Source organism: Phoca vitulina, unplaced genomic scaffold (genome assembly GCF_004348235.1).
Source record: "Phoca vitulina isolate PV1807 unplaced genomic scaffold, GSC_HSeal_1.0 scaffold69, whole genome shotgun sequence".
Classification (NCBI taxonomy): Eukaryota; Metazoa; Chordata; class Mammalia; order Carnivora; family Phocidae; genus Phoca; species Phoca vitulina.
In genome coordinates, this window is record NW_022589772.1 from 5,996,595 (window position 1) to 6,012,837 (window position 16,243).

General features: G+C 33.5%; 1 protein-coding gene across 2 annotated transcripts in view; it reads right to left on the reverse strand.

Moving 5' to 3' along the window:
- The window catches only part of COL4A5 (collagen type IV alpha 5 chain), a 225,875-nt gene that overhangs the window by 138,290 nt on the left and 71,342 nt on the right, over positions 1-16,243 (reverse strand). The window lies entirely within an intron of this gene.

Sequence of the window (16,243 nt, forward strand, 5' to 3'; positions counted from 1 at the left end):
GCAAACATGAATTCTAGATTTCAAAGTACCAATTTACAAATTTTAGAAGCTACTGAATCACAAGATAAAAACTGCCAATGGTCATATTCACTGAATTAGATTGTGCAGATTATCAATAATCAGTTACATGCATTAATGGAGGAGTAAAGGATAATGGTAATCCAAAATGGCTGTACATCTAAAAATAACATTTGACTTTGGAATGTATGTCTACACTTTAAATGTAAACATACGAGCATCGCTTTCTGGTGTTACAAGTAAAAGATGGTGTAACTTTCCATGTTCATCTTTCACTAAGAAATTTTTCTTTTTAAAATATAAATTAAGTTCCTGAGAATAATGCAAAGACAGAGAGGATTTTGTTAATATGGAGAAGATACTATGTGAATTTTCTTTACAATTGTATTTCTGGCTTCTCAGTATCCAACAAAATCCTCCAAATCCTAATATAATTTGTAAACAAGCAATATAACTTTAAATATGTGTGCATGTTATTTTGGAAGTAATTTTATACAGTATTTTTCTTTAAAACTAATTAATTTCATCTTTTTGTACTTCTTTATTACTTAACATGTAGCTATACTTTAGAGAGGTCGCTACTTAAGACATTTGATATTTTTTTGAATTCAATTTAAAAATTTAATTTATATTCTATTTATTCCACCTACATGATAATGACACTGGTCCTGGGGGGAGGGGAGTGTTTAAAGGCATTGTAATACACACACTGACCACTAGATGCCACTTTCCATACAGTTATAACAGTGATGCCCACAAGGAACTAGCCCCAGTTTGACATTTGGTTAATGGAGCAACTTGTTTTTTACCAACAGCCATTAATATTAATTAGGTGCCCAATAAGTACAAAGCACAATATTAGGGCTATGAGTCATACCAAAAAACGTGTAGACATGAGTGCTGCCTTAAAGAAACTTCCAATCTAGTTTAAAAAAAAAATCTATGCCTAAATAAATAAAAATAAAATTTAAATACAATGGAATAATGATGTAGGAGACAATGGTAATAGAATGAGCTCTAAAATATAAGAAATATATTCTGAGTTTACCTCAACAATTAAATCATTAGGAGACCATAAACAAGTCATTCCCATGCCCTAGGACTCAGTTTTTTCTCTGTGGTAAAATGACAAAGATGGACAATATAATCTCTTTAGGAAGTTTCCAGCTTTTACAGTCTGTGATTCAGTAGGATTTACCAAGTAAAAATGAGTGGTATAGTCAATAATTGCTGTCAAAATTAAGAAAGGGAGTTCCCTTGAGCCTGGGAGTGTTCATAACAGCTCTATAGAGAAAGAAGGTAAATAACATGACTTCAATTTTGAAGGATGGGCAGAAAGATTTCTAGAGGAAAAATGGCCATGGCAAGTACGAAGATTAAAACACAAAATTTTTGTGGGCAAAGAGTCAGGTAAAACAAACATTAAGTACCTCAGTCTAAGGACTTCTTAAGTCCATATGGAAAAGGTATAGTAGGAAATAAGGCCAAAAAAAGAAAGTTCTTTTAAAAACTGGAAAAACTATTTAATTCTGCAAAGTCATTGAACACTGTTAAAGCAAGAAAATGATGCAACTGTAGGAATGTTTTAAATGTTTTAAGGAGAAAATACTAAAAAGCATGGAAGATTTATTATTATCACATAGTAAAACACATCATGAAACTACAATAATTAAAACAGTATGGTCTCGTTCAAAGAATGGGCAGCTGGATGAGCCATAATGGAAAGGCCAGAAACACACACACACATTTACTATATGATAAAAGTTGGCATATCAAATAAATGTGAAAATAATGGATTGTTCAACATATGGTGCTAGGACAAGTATAGAAAACAAATTTAGATCTCAGGCTCATACAATTAAAAAAAAACAGATATGAGGATTAAAAGTACGAATAAAAGCAAACTTCAACATGCATTAGGATCACTTAAAGAACCTCACAAAAATTCAGGTACTAGGACCCCATCTTAGAGATGCTATTTCTGTAAGCTTGAAATTGGCTACCAGATTCTTAAATTTTAATAAACATCTCTAGTTAATTCTGATTCAGTGATTCAAGATATATACACTACAAAATAATGGCATAGAAAAATAAGAAATATTCCAATACGTGGCTAATTAAGTATCCTAACTGATATGACTGCTTAAAAAAAAACTAAAACTGTTTTTAAAATGTAAAAATATCTTAAAGCATCAAAGAAAAGCACAATAGGATTTATCAGGCAAAAATCTAGAGGAAAAAAAACCCAGTAAGCTGACCAATGAAACTACTTTTGCCCTGAGGGCATTTACCAAACTTGGGAGAATTTGAGATTCTTGTTTCACAACTTTTTCAGGTTAAAGGTATTTCAAACATAAAAAAGTACCCCACGATTGCACCCCCAGGAACTTTTAAGAAAGATATCTTGGCACTCAGCAGAAAAGTACAGGGGAAAAACATCTCTGAGAAAGTATAACCACAAACTGGCCTACATACAGATTTACAATCTAAATTAGCATTTAGCTGGGTGGCCCAGTAACCTCCAACAGCAAATTTGCTTAGAGTAGACTCAAATTGCTTTGACCTCCCAGAGGCTAGGCAGAAATACACACAAAGCCTATGTAGAAGAATATACCTTCAGAGTGAACTTCAAAGAATTCTAAAAAAATTTTTTGGAAAGGAAAATAAGATATCCTACTCAAAAATCACTAAGCATACAAGGAAGCAAAATATCGTAAGCAAAAACCAGGAGAAACATCTGACAGCTGAAACTGCTTGGCAAAAATTTCAGATATTAGAATTACTAGACACAAAATATATAACTATTTTTGCAATTATGAAAGATATTTTCAAAACTTGAAAATAATAAATGAACCAAGAAATTGTAAAAGAAAAAAAAGAAAAGGTAACATGGCTGAATTGAAATAAAATAAAAATTTTGGAAGTAAAAATTGTGAAATTTAAAACTCAGTGGATGAGCTTTACAGCAGACTATATATAGCTAAAGAGACAGTAAAGTTTAAAACAAGACAAAGTTAACAGAAATTGTCTATAATATATTACAGAGACAAAACATGGAAAATGTGAAATAATAGTTAAGAAGTATGGGAGAAAAAGTGAGGAAGTGTATAGCATACAGGTAATTAGGTTTACAGAAGAAGACGTGAAAGAGGGAATGGGGCAGGGACAGGAGTTAAGAGACAATGGCAAAGAGTTTTCAAGAAATAAAGATATCTGTAATTGAAGAAGTCTAACAGATCCAATGGAAGTAAAATCAAACCCCAAGCTAGACACAAAATAGTATAACCTCAGAACATAAAACCAAAGACAAGACTTTAAAAGTATCAAGAAAGACAAGAGAGATTGCCTTCAAAGGAGTGGCAATTACAGATTAGTTCTCAGAGGTACAATGGAAGCCAGACTAGAATGACATTTTTAATATACTGAGAGAAAACTGTCAACTTATATTTTTTACCCAGTAAAAATACCTTTCAACAACAAGGTAAAAATACAGACATTTTTAGACAAATAAAAACTGAGACAGTATGCTCCCAGCAGGACTACACAAAAGGAAATTCAAACCTTTTGAGTATCTTCTGACTTTATATGAAAGGAAATGAAATTGAAATGGAAGGTCTAAAATACCAAAAGTAATGGAGAAAAAAGTGGTAAATTTGTGGGTGAATTTAAACAAACAGTAACTATAAAACACAATTATAAAAAGAGCTGTGGGGTTCAAAAATACAGAACTAAAAGAAAAACACAGTGATAATACAATGTAAGTCAGGGGAGGATGAGTGAAGTTAAAGTATTCTTAAGGTAATTGTAATTGTGTAGAAAACGGGCATGGGTATTGATTACTTTAGACTTTGATAAGGTAAGCATACAACTTAGGTATTCTAATTCCTAGGGTAAACCTTAAAAGAAGGTAAGTGAGGTGTTAATTCCAAAGGAGTAGAGAGGGACAATACTCAATAAACCCAAAAAAAGGCAAAAGAGAGAAAGAAAGTGCTATCTTAAAATAGATAGGAAAAATAAAAGAAATATATCAGTAATTATGTCAAGCATAAGTAAGTGTAAAATGACATGATATAAGGAAATAATCAGACAAATGTGGAATGTGGTATCTACGAAGGACAACTACCATGGACTCTTCAAAACGTCAATGCCATACTGAGGTTTTGTGAATGACAGCTTGAGGACCTCTGCGGATCATCTCCCTAGCAAAACAACAATAGCTGGTGACATTTAGAAACAACAAAATTTATGTCTCTGGATATTGCCCTAAGAACCTACAGCAAATGAAGAAACAACCATTCAACAAAATTTACTAAATCTCAGTATGAACAGCAAGAATCTATGGCATTTTAGCCATGTCCCACTCCCTTCCTCTCTCCCTTCCCTGTCCGGCTTGACAAAAGCTCCACACAAGGTGGAAGCAGACATGAACCCAGAGCTGCTTCTCCCTCCAGCTCCAGCTGAGCACTAGAGCATCTCACTGCAACAGGTCATCAGCATTTCTCATTCTCCCCCTTGCCCAGTTCCAAGTTGCAATAGCTCTATTCCAACCTAAAACAGCTGAGAATTCTAAGGCTTTTCAAAAAATACAGTGGAAAATATCATTAAAGGAATTAAAATATTTAACTAAAAAAATTCACTTAATAAAAAAGGAGACTGTAAAGGAGGAACAGAAGAACAAAAAAAGCATGAGAAATACATAAAACAAAAAAGGCAGACAAAAATCTATTTATATCAATAATAACACTGAATGTGATTGCATTAAACAAGCCAATCAAAATTCAGAGATTGTCAGACTATATAAAAAAGCAAGATCAAATGATGTCTGTAGGAGAACACAATAGTTTAAAATATACGAAAAGCTTGTAAAATAAAATATACGAAAAGCTTGTAAATAAAGAATGGAAATAATACAGTCATGCAAACAGCAACAGCAAGAGACTAAATGTTTGTTCATCCCCAACACCTCCCCCTACTACTGCCAAATTCATATGCTGAAATCTTTATCCCAATTTTATGGTATTTGGAGATGGAGTCTTTGGGAGGTAATTAGATCATGATGGTATGGCTCTCAGAGTAGGATTGTTGTCCCTATGAGAAAAGGCCAAAAAGTTACCTAGCCCTCTTTCTGGCATGTGAAAATATAAGAAATCAGCAGTCTGCAAGCCGGAAGAGGGCTTCCACCAGAACCTGACCATGCTGGCAGCCTGATACTAGAATTTCAGTCTCCAGAATTGTGAGAAATACATTTCTATTGTATATAAACCACCAAATTTGTGGTATTTTGTGATAGCAGTGTAAACTGACTAAGATAGCAACCATAAGAAAGCTCGAGTAGATATACTCATAGCAGACAAGATACATGCCAAACAGAAGTATTACTAGACATAAAGAAGGACGTTTTACAATGATAACAGAGTCAAATCACCAGGAAGGCATGACAAGTATAAACACAGACGTACCTAAGAGAGCCCCAAAATACATGAAACAAAAAATGACTGAATTGAAGTGAGAAACAGTTCAACAACAATAGTTGGTGACTTCAATACCCCACTTTCGATAATGAGTAGAACGGCAAGACAGAAGATCAACAAGAGAATAGAGGACTTGAACCACAGTATAAACCAACTAGACCTAACATACATTTATTCAACACTCTACCCAAAAACTGCATAATATACTTTCTTCTCAAGATTGTATAGAACATTATACAGGATAGATCATATGCTAGGCCATAAAGTAAATCTTAATAAACTTAAGAAGGATTAAAATCATACAAAGTATGTTTTCCTATAACAATGAAATGAAATTAGAAATCACCAACAGGAAGAAATTTGGGATATTCACAAGTATGCAGAAAATAAACAATTTACTCCTAATTAACCTTTGAGTCAAAGGAGAAATCACAAGGCATATTAGAAATTCTTTGAGAAAAAATGAAACTAAACCCACAAAATATCAAAACATATGGGATGCATTTAAGTATTGCTTAGAGGAAATTTATAGTAGTAAATGCCTATGTTTAAAAAAGATGTCAAGTCAATAAATTAACTTTAACCTTTAGATATTAGAAAAGAGAGAAAACTAACCTAAAGCAAGTGGAAGAAAGAAAATAATACATATATGAGTTGAAATTAGTTAAGTGGAAAATAGAGAAATAGAGAAAATCAAAGAAACCAGAAGTTGCTTCTTAGAAAAGACTGACAAAATTGACAAGCCACCAAGAAAAAGAGACACTCAAGTTAATGAGTTTTACTGAAAGACTTTTTGATTGAAAGACTCAAATTATTAAAATCAAGAATGAAAGAGGGGACATTACTACCAATATAGGTAGGAATAGCAGGGAACTTCCTCAGGCTGATAAAAGGCACCTACAAAAAACCTTTGGCTAACATCATAATTAATGGTGAAAGACTGAATCCTTTCCCTACATATCAGGAACAAAACAATGATGTCTAGTCTGTTACTTCCTTTCAGCATCAGCCTAGAGGTTCTAACCAGGGTAATTAGACAAGAAAATGAGCCATTCATATTAAAAAGGAAGAAGTAAAGCCATCTCTACTCACATACAACATAGTCTTGTATATAGAAAATTCTATTAAAGCTAATAAATAAGTTCACAAGGTTACAAGGTACAATATCAATATACAAAAAAATCAATTGTATTTCTATACACTAGCATGAAATTAAGCAAAAATCCATTTACAATAGTGTGAAGAAGAATAAAATACTCAGGAATAAAGATAACTAAAGATATATAAAATTGATACAGAATTTATATGAAATTGCAAGGTATCTCAAAAGTCAAAACAGCTTTGAAAAAGAAAGTTAGAGAATTCAGACTTCTCATTTTCTAAACTTACTTCTTCCTCACACCATACATAAAAATTAAATCAAAATGGATCATAGATTAAATGCAAGAGCTAAAACTATAAAAAACCTTAAAAGAAAATGTAAGTAAATCTTCCTGACCTTTGGTTAGTCAAAGGCTTTTAGATATGTTATCAAAAGCACAAATGATAAAACAAAAAAGTAGGTACGTTTTAAATCTCATAAAAATTTATTTTTTTAAATTTTCATCAAATTAAAAAAATTGTGCTTTGAAGAACACTATCAGGATAGTGAAAGACAACCTATAAAGTGGAAAAACATTTGTAAATCATGTACATGATAAGGGGCCTGTATCTAGAATATATAAAGAACTCTTATTAACTTACTGACAACCCAGTTTAAAAATGGGCAAAGGTAGCAACCAAAGTGTCCATCAATAGATGAATGGAAAAAGAAGATGTGATATATACACACAATGGAATATGACTCAGCCATAAAAAAGAATGAGATCTTGCCATTTGCAATGACATGGATGGACCTAGAGGGTATAATGCTAAGTGAAATAAGTCAGAGAAAGACAAATACTATATGATTTCACTCCTATGTGGAATTTAAGAAACAAAACAAATGCACAAAGAACAAAAGATACCAAAAAAATCCCAGACTCTTAAATACAGAAAACAAACAGGTGGTTGCCAGAGGGGAGGTGGGTTGGGGGCTGGGTAAAATAGATAAAGGGGATTAAGAGGTACAAACTTCCAGTTACAAAATAAGTCACAGAGATGAAAATTACAGTATAGGGAATATAGTCAATAATATTGTATAAACATTGTTTGGTGACAGATGATGACTATACTTAATGTGGGGAACACTGTATAATGTACAGAATTGTTGAATCGTTATGTTGTACACCTGAAATTGATACAACACTGTATGTTAATTATAATGTTCTAACTTCTACATAAATAAGAGAGAACAGAAAAAATGAAAAAATAAAAAAATGTTTAGAATTATTGGTAATTAATTCAATTTCGAAACATTTCTTAAATATATGCAGAATGGCAAAGATAAAAAAAAAAATCCTAGCCGTAGGGTAGGAAAGACAAGGCAATGTCATATGCTGGTCTTAGGAAAATGAATTTGTATATCTTTATGTGTAAATTCGGAAATATTCTCATATCCGATGAGGAGGTTAATTAAGAAACTGAGTTAAAAATCAGTGATATGATGAAGAAGGTTTTTTTTTTAAATGGTAACAAGAAAAATAAAGATAAAATCTTCAGAAAAAATCTATAAAAGAAAGTTATGGTCCAAACTGGAAACAAATCAAATGAATCTATAAGACTACATTTGACTATAATTCAAGATTCTCTTTGAGCTCCACAGGTTTTGTGGCTTATAATTATAAAATTTTTGTCTCTGAGTCCAATCATAATATGAAGTTCTAGGTGTGACTGATACTTACATAATTATATTGCTATCCATTTTTTATCAAATTTTAGATTAACTCTGAAGGCAAATCCTAGGAGAATTAATTATCATGATAGAACAGCATGTAAGAGTTATAATCTCTGATAGCAAAATAATGACATAGCTGAGAGAAATTGGCAGGAGGAGAATGCAGGAGAGTAATATAGGAACCCTTTTACCATAAAAAATAAAATAAAAATAAAAATGGGCAAAGGAATATGAATTGGTATTTCTCAAAAAAAGATATACAAACGTCCATTAAACACATAAAAAGATGCTCAAGATCATTAGCAATCAGGGAAATGCAGATCAAAACTACAATGAGATATAACTTCCCACACAGTAGGATAGCTATAATAAAAAATAGACAACATCAAGTGTTAACAAGGATTCCAAAGCAATTAGAACCCTCATATACTGCTGATGGGGACGCAAAATGGTACAACTGCTTCAGAAAATAATCTGGTAGTTTCTCAAGCATATGACCCAGCAACTCTACAATTCCATACCTAGGTATATATGTAAGCAAAATAGAAACATATCTACACAAAAACATATAAATGAATGTTCATAGTATTATCCAGAGTAGCCTAAAAAGTATAAAACAACCCAAATGTCCATCAACTGATGGGCTGACAAACAAAATGTAGTATATGCATGCAATGGAATATTATTCACCAATAAAGAGCAATGAAGTACTGATTCACACTATACCATGGATGAACCTTGAAAACATTATGCTAAGTGCTAAAAACCAGACACAAAATACTACATGTTGAATGACTCTATTTACATGAAATGTTCAGAATAGTCAAACTTATAGAGAAAGCAACTAGATTGGTGGTTGCCTAGGGCTGGGGTGCTGGGGGGACATAGGGATTGACAGCTAAGGGTTTCTTTTGGGGGTTGATCAAAATGTTCAAAAACTGATATTGGTGATGGTTTCACAACTCTAAATATTCTAGAAAGTATTGAATTGTGAACTTCAAGTGGGTGAATTGTATGTAAATTATATCTCAATGAAGCTGTTAAAAAATCAGTGTCATGAAAAAAATGTGGGAAGACCATTCTGTCAAGAACAATCAAGGTTCTAAGATTTTTCCCTAGTTGGAAGCTAACAAGTTAGCCTGCCACAGTTTCATGGATACTGGCAGAAAATACAAGATGTTTTGACCAGACAATAATTCATTATTCACAGCAATATCCTTGGCTTCCCTGATCCACAGTTTCCACAGGGTGACATGAAGAGGACAAGGTAATGCCTTCACATACACATTATTGTTAAAGTAGATAAACTGAATGTTTAGGAAACCCACATATTTTATAATGGGCAGTAAGCTTGCTTGACCTTTGTTCTGAAATGTTATCTTTATTATACTGGGCAATAAACAAACCTGGTTTTTCCTCCAAATAGAAATACTAGTTCTATTTTCCAAGTTGTTCACTACACAAATACACTTTAAAAGATAGTCCAGACCAAAGAGCCAGCTCCACTCCTCTCAAGATATACAGAGACATGAGAGACCTATAGTAAATTTTCTTCCAACACATTCCAGATTTTTAAAAATTTAAGGAAGCAAAACAAATGTAGTATATGAACAGCTATAAAAGACTTTTAAGGACCATTAGGGACATCTGAATATGACTTGAGTATTAGATTATACCTTAAAATCATTGTTGGGGTGCCTGGGTGCCTCAGTTGGTTAAGTGTCTGCCTTTACGACCCAGGTCATGATCCCAGGGTACTGGGATCAAGCCCGGTTTTGGGCTCCCTGCTCAGTGGGGAGCCTGCTTCTCCCTCTCCTTCTGCCCCTCCCCCCACTTGTGCTCACTCGTGCGCTCTCTCTCTCAAATAAATAAATCTGAAAATAAAAATAAAATCACTGTTAATTTTTTCAAGCATGATAATGGTATGTTTACATATAGTATAATGTCCTTTTCTTTTGGTGAGGCATGATGCATGCGGGGGTATTTAGGCATTTAACATACATGGTGTCTGCAAATTACTTTTAAATGGCTTAGCAAAAAAGAAGTGTATATACACACACAAATACTTACATAATCATTAAACTTGCCCACACACAGACACTGGAGAGCAAAAGACATAAAAATATAAAGCAAATAGGGTAAAATGCTAGCAAGTGTTGAATCTAGAGGGACCATACAGTGGTATTCATGAAACCTTCTTTCAATTTTTTAAAATATTGTCAATAAAATGTTAGGTGGGTAACTACATTGATAAAAGTGCTTAAGAGACAAGTATCCTCAGACTGCAAAGAAAAAAAGGGCAAATTGCAACATGTATGTTATTTACCAGAGACATCAAAAACATAAGGTTACATGCAAAGATTGAAATGAAAGATGAAAAAAGTTGTATCATACACATAATAAGCAAAGAAAACTGGTATCACTGTATTAATTTTAAATAAAATAGACTTGAAGGCAAAAAGCATTATAAAAGATAAAATAGGGTCACTTCCAAATGATAAAAGGTTTGGTTCACAAGAAATACACTTTTTTTAAAGGTTTTATTTATTTATTTGAGAGAGAGAGTGAAAGAGAGAATGGAGCAGGGGGAGGGGCAGAGGGAGAGGGAGAAGATTCCCTGCTGAGTAGGGAGCCTAACATGGGGCTCTATCACGGGACTCTGGGATCATGACCTGAGCCAAAGGCAGATGCTTAACCGACAGAGCTACCCAGGCGCCCCAAGAAATACACTTTAAAAACACCTAAAGTTGTATGCACTAGTAACATTCTCAAGTACACACAGTTAAAAGTACCAGATCTACAAGGAGAAACAGACAAATCCACAATCATAGTTGCAAATTTTAAAGAGATCTCTGATTACTGATAGAACATGGAGACAAAATAATCTGTAAAGATGTAGAAAGATTTAAACATGATTACAAACTTGTTCTAGTGAACATACATAAAACAGTGTACCAAACAAATGAAGAACACACATTTAGATCAGGCACATACTAGATATTTATAAAAACTGACCATATATACACTGGGCTTTACAGTTAGTCCAAGCAAATCTCAAAGGATAGAATTCATGCAGAACATGATCTCTGATCATAACGCAATTAAGTTAGAACAAATAATCTAAATATAATCAAACTCTTCCAGAGAACAGAAGAGGAGGAATAAAACTAACATAACCATGATACCAAACTGAAATAGGACTGAGTACGAATGGAAAATCAGAGGTCAATCTTACCAATGAATTTAAGTGCAAAAATTCTCAATAAAATATGACAGGGTTGGATTTAACCTAGGCCCTAGCCATTGTTGAAAGGATAGAAAAGGCTTGAAAAAAGAAAGAAAAATGTCATTCACAGATGATATGATTGCATAGAAAGGCAATTTAAAAGAATATACATAGAATTTAGAAATAATAAAATTTAGCAAAGTTGCTGGGTATGAATCTAATATATTAAAGTGAATTATATTTTTATATGCCATCAGAGAATCAAAAATAAAAATTAAAAAAAAGAGGGGCACCTGGGTGGTTCAGTCGGTTAAGTGTCTGCCTTCGGTTCGCGTCACGATCCTGCAGTCCCGGGATCGGGCCCTGCGTTGGGCTCCTTGCTCAGCAGAGAGCCTGCTTCTGCCTCTGCCCCTCACTCTGCTTGTGCTCTCTCTCTCTCTCTCGTTCTCTCTCAAATAAATAAATAAACTCTTTTAAAAATTTTTAAAAAAGAGACAATGGTGTCCCTAGTGCAGTCCCCCAGGAAAAAAAAAGTAAGGGAACTAAATATGATGAGCTTTTGAAAAAAACAAAGTGTATGAGAAATGCATGTTAAGAACAGATGAAACGTAATTAGAGACTCAGGGGGAAAGATCAACATCAAAAAAATAAAAAGAAATGTAATCATTGAGTTTTTATCTGGCTCTACAATCAGAAACACATTCATAATATTCACAATTTCCAAATACTGTAAACATTGCTTACTGATTTAACTGAAAACAGCATGACATACTAAGAGAAGGTAGGAGAGATAAAGATGGTAGCAGAACGAGCACTTCATCTGTCCTAACACAAAGGAAGCAGATAATGTGTTGATCAAGAAAAACTTATTTGATGGGGCGCCTGGGTGGCTCAGATGGTTAAGTGTCTGCCTTCAGCTCAGGTCATGATCCCAGGGTCCTGGGATCGAGTCCCGCATCGGGCTCCCTGCTCATTGGGGAGCCTGCTTCTCCCTCTCCTTCTCCTGATCCCCCTGCTTGTGCTCTCTCACTCTCTCTGTCAAATAAATAAATAAAATCTTTTAAAAAAACTTATTTGCAAGTTTTAAGTTTTAAGGAACTGATCTAGGAAGTCAAAATGGATGAGGAAAGCAACATGTTTTTTACTATGAGTTGTACTTTTTAAACCATATGCACACAATATAATACTATGTCATATTATTACACAACGGCTACTCTCATGAGTCTCATAAACTCTTGGAAGATACTAATTTAAATTTAACATTTCAAAACAGAAGTCCTCGTTAACCTGCCAACTTTTAACACAGAACCTCTGTTTTGGAGGGCATGAATTCACCATCCTTTAACAGTTCAAGGCTAAAAATTTTACATATCTTTTGTTACATCCTTTATTTGATATCCTACCACAATCCATAAACAGATCATGCTATTTCTTCCTTAAAAAATGCTAACAACAAAAGAATGTTAGCAGAGTTGAAAGAGGTCTTAGAAATTATCTAACCGATTCCCCTCATTTTAAACAAGAAATAGAGGGCCAGTCGATGACAGAGCCAGAGCCAAAGCCAGAATAAGTTTCTTGACTTTTCCAACACTTTAAACTGATTCCTGTTCACTTCCCAAATCTGAGCAAAAGCCAAGATATTTTGCCAGATTTTCTATGAAAACATTTTCTTCTATCATAAAAGTATTTCTTAAAAAATCAAATTACAGATGAACACATTCATCAGTTTGAAAGCCTTGTAACCAATGCAGCAGCTGCCACTTTGTACAAACCCAGAACTTAAAATATGAAGAGACTCAATAAAATGATGACTATAACATGTTATTATTCACCAGTACTAACATTTAACGTTAATGATTTTCCTTGATTAAAAACATAACAGTTTTTAAGATAACTAAAGAATAAAGATACACTCAGTTAGTTTTCAAGAACCTATTTTTTTTCCAATGGGGATAGAAGAAGGTTGGGGAAAGGAGGTGACAGGTCTAAATAAAAAGCTACCAAGCAGATGTATGCTGGACTGTTAAGTTTAAGCTTATAAAATAACATTGTTCAAAATGAGCACAAAGATTTCAAGTCATCAGTTATCAGACACTGGTATCTAATCTGGACAAATTACCAAACATGTCATTATCAGAAGTACTGTAACCTTAAAAATCCATAAACAAGTTAACTCAGATTAGCCCTAGTGATTTTACATTTAGGATAAGGAAGCAATGCCTATTTTGGGTAAATTATTTATTTCTGAGTACTTTTGGATACCATTTGAAAATATGTGAAATGGAGAGCTTTTTAAATAATTGGGTTACTAGATGCTTTTAATGGCATTTGTGTAAATGGGATTTTTATATTACAAAGTTATCCTAAATCAGAATGGCATTTTTTAAAATTTAATTTTATTATGTTATGTTAGTCACCATACAATACATCATTAGTTTTTGATGTGGTGACCCACAATCCATTGTTTTCGTATAACACCCAGTGCTCCATGCAGTACGTGCCCTCCTTAATACCCATCACCAGGCTAACCCATCCCCCCACCCCCTCCCCTCTAGAACCCTCAGTTTGTTTCTCAGGTCCATAGTCTCTCATGGTTCATCTCTCCCTCCGATTCCCCCCCCTTCATTTTTCCCTTCCTTCTCCTAATGTCCTCCATGCTATTCCATATGTTCCACAAATAAGTGAAATCATATGATAATTGACTCTCTGCTTGACTTATTTCCCTTAGCATAATCTCCTCCAGTCCCATCCATGTTGATGTAAAAGTTGGGTATTCATCCTTTCTGATGGCTGAGTAATACTCCATTGTATATATGGACCACATCTTCTTTATCCATTCATCTGTTGAAGGGCATCTCGGCTCTTTCCACACTTTGGCTATGGCGGACATTGCTGCTATGAACATTGGGGCGCATATGGCCCTTCTTTTCAGAATGGCACTTGTTAAGAGTAGTTTCTATGACTGGCAGATAAGAAAGAAACCAAGTATAAGTACTCTAGTTAGGAGCAATTTCCCCCCAATTTTAGGTGTCAGTAACCAAAAATTAAATTTGAGAAGTTTTTATGGAGTCTGGCTCTGTACAAATTAATATGGGATATATGGAGATTATTAAATATCTTATCTCCCTGGGAGATTTTATAACCTAAAAAGGGGAATTAGAGAAATAAGCAAATAGAGAAATAAGCAAATAGTATTTATTAGAATGAGATAAATGACTTAAGATGAACATAAAGTGTTCAAAAGAGAAAAAAAAATATTTAGAAAACTGGTAACAAACACAAAATGTATTTTTCACATGCTACTCAAGTAGATTTTTTCTAGCAAGAATTCCCAAAGTTTTTAAGTAGAATAAGGAATATTTGAAGGAAATAAGTATATATACACGTCAGTTATCTAAATTTGAAAATAAACACAAGTAAGCATCACAACCTAGAAGAATAAGAAGCTTTTCAGTCCTCAGCTCTACATGATCTATGATATCCACCTAAAACATTTCTAGCCATCCAGTCTCACCTAGTGTACATCTCTAGTGATGATGAACTCAAAAGGCAGCCCATGATACTAATATTTAAGACACTTTTGTAGTAAGATTTAACCTGCTTAAGTCCCTTATAAAGAAAATTCAACAATGGGAACTCAAGCAAGTAACAGATTAAAATCATCTTAAAATGAGATCAACCCAACAAATCACTTAATATTGTTTCTTAAAAGATATAATATAACCAGCAGAAGAAACATTTAATTTCTGTATTTAAATGGAAGGCAGTTATTTTACTTTGGGGGTATAGGGAGATGGGTAGGGCTTTATACATAAATGGTTTCTGCCATAATGATTATTATTCATTTTTAATATGAACCGTTGGTAAGAAAATCTGGTGATATATACATTTTCATCAATAAAATGAAACACACATTCTTAAGTGATACCATCATATCTAACCTGCAACTATGGGATTATATGTATGCCATAGATGTATTAAAGATTTGGGGGTGAAAGGGCTGCAAAACAAGAAAAATGATGAATAGCATTTGTGTAGTTCTTTATAATTTATAAATGACATAACGTATATCATATTTGGTCCTCTCAGTAATAATGTTGTGATATATGCAGGTATATTTATGCTTTCAGATGTAGAAATTGAGGTTTAGAGAGTTTAAATGACTTGAATTAGTACCACATAGTAAGCTAACACTTGAACTCAGATTTTTGTCTTTTGCCTCTAAATGCCATTCTTTTCACTACTAACTCCGGAAGAAAAGTATCCAAAACTTCCAACCAAAAATTAGTGGTCCAGAAAATGATGGGATGATAAACATGAGGAGCACAATAAAAGCACTGGATTTTAAGTTGTAATTTATTTCTGGGTATTATGAAAACTTCCAACACCATTTAAACTGATTTCTTTTTGGTTAAATGAGTTAACCACAGCTACGGCTTCACTGGGAAAAGAAAACTGAGAAGATAAACCTTGATTTTGTGGCAAGAAGGTTTTTACAGACTGGCTACTAACAGCACTGTGGCTTGACATTCTGTACCAGGCCTGTACAGACATATCCTGAGTTTCAACATCTTTCTTAGGATTGCAGTAAAGCAGTTCCATAAATGTAAAGAGATTAGCACAAGTTGAACTTATCTGTAGTTATTTGTTTTAACTTGGCCTTGGAAAAGTACTAACATCACAGATAAAAGAAACAAACAAAAAGACCACAGT